The sequence below is a fragment of the Myotis brandtii genome, unplaced genomic scaffold (genome assembly GCF_000412655.1).
Source record: "Myotis brandtii unplaced genomic scaffold, ASM41265v1 scaffold212, whole genome shotgun sequence".
NCBI classification, from domain to species: domain Eukaryota; kingdom Metazoa; phylum Chordata; class Mammalia; order Chiroptera; family Vespertilionidae; genus Myotis; species Myotis brandtii.
Genome location: NW_005357931.1, coordinates 770029 through 771892, shown reverse-complemented (window position 1 = coordinate 771892; position 1864 = coordinate 770029). Strand labels below are relative to the sequence as shown.

The 1864-nt window shown below is 44.5% G+C and overlaps 1 protein-coding gene across 8 annotated transcripts in view; it reads right to left on the bottom strand.

The window, feature by feature from the left end:
- PIAS2 (protein inhibitor of activated STAT, 2) overlaps positions 1-1864 on the bottom strand; it is a 54874-nt gene that overhangs the window by 35998 nt on the left and 17012 nt on the right. The gene's annotated exons all lie outside the window — the stretch shown is intronic.

The window sequence follows — 1864 nt, the reverse complement described above, 5'->3', positions numbered from 1 at the left end:
GTATTCACCAGACCTTGCTCCTTCAGATTACCACTTGTTCTGATCGATGGCACACGCACTTTCTGAGCAGCACTTCAAAACGTACGAAGAAGTGGAAAATTGGGTCTCTGAATGGTTTGCCTCAAAACAAGAAAAGTTCTATTGGGACAGTATCCACAAATTACCTGAAAGATGGGGGAAATGTGTAGCTAGCGGTGGACATTACTTTGAATAAAGCACTTTTGATGTTTCTCTTGAAATGATCGTGTTTTCTTTGATTACAAAATCCGCATTATTAACCGGTAGACCTGGTAGTTGGAAATTTGTAAAATATAAATAGTTAACCTTCACATATTTCTAACAATTTTCCATACCTTACGCATGAATAAAATGAAGTTCATTTAACAGAGGATCTCTGAAGAAAATCTAAAAGCTTTCTAATAAAGGCTGTTGAAGAGCCAGTGAAAGATTTTGTTTCAGTCTCAATCTAACATTTCAATAAAAGATATACTCAAAGAACCTTTTCTGTTACATGCTATGATGACATCCTACCTTATTTGTAATTCTGACAAGTTAAGAATGCTGTTCCTTTAGCATTTTCTAATTACTACTACTTCAATACTAACAATACAGATTTACTTTTTTACTTTATATTATAAAACTTTTCATGTACAAAAGTAAAGAGAACAATAAGTACCCACAAATTTGCTTCAATAATTATCAACATGTTGCTAATTGTGCTTTGTTTGCTTCTGGCCTAATCAGCCCACACCAAAATTCACACCTCACACATACACATATTTGATTTTGCCCCTTAGTATTTAAATGCAAATTCTAGACATGCTATTTAATCCACAGATACTCTTATATGCATCTTTATTAAGACCTTAAAAAAATGTATTGCAACCTTACAAAATTAACCATAATTTTTAAAAATTATCTAATGTAAGGTTTATATTCAAATTTCCCAATTGCCTCAAAGATGTCTTTCATCTTTTTATTAGAGGCCCGATGCACAAAATTCATGCAAGGGTAGGCCTTCCTTCCACCAGCTGCCTGCTTCACAGCCCTGGCTGCCAGTAGCCGCCCCCAGCCTGCACCTGCCTTGGCCTGGTGCAGCCCATGTCCACCGCCACACACCCCTGGTTCCCCAGTTCCACAGAGCCCCCCGATCAATTGCCCCACAGAAGGTGGCCTGAGCCTCCCTCTTTGGGCCAATCGCGGAGCCCCCCCAATTGATTGCCCTGCCAGCTGGTGGCCTGGGCTTCCCTCTGCGGGGCAATCATGGGGCAATGGTGGGGCCCCCCCAACCAATAGCATTGCATCTGCCTTGGCAGGCGTGGCGCCAGTGCGTGTCATACCATGGTGGTCCAGACGGTCGTTCTGCTATTTGGCCATTTGGTCAATTTGAATGTTACCCTTTTATTATTACAGACTAGTGGCATGGTGCACGAAATTCGTGCACATTAAAGGGGGATTAATTAGAGGAAATATTTTAATATTGCTATTTGCCCTTTCTCTATACTAGAAGTGTCAGAGATGAAAGAAAATTAATAAAATATATATGACAATCTTCCTCCTGTCAGAGTCTGGGGCGCACTATGGGACCCAGAGTCAAGTCCCCGCCCACCCACGTGTGCCTCGAAAAGACCCAGCTGGCCCCACCCCCACTGAGCTAGATCCAGACCTAGCCGGTTCCACTTTTGCCAAGCCCCTCAGGGCAGGGTCGCAGCCTCAGGTCCCCTGGCGCGGCACCAGGTGGGGGATGCAGCCTGAGGTCTCCCAGCCCAGGCCGGGGCAGGGGGCAAGCCTTGAGGTCCCCCGTCAAGCCCCGCCGAGTGGGAGATGTGGCCTGAGATTCCCCCATCAAGCCCCACCAGGTGGG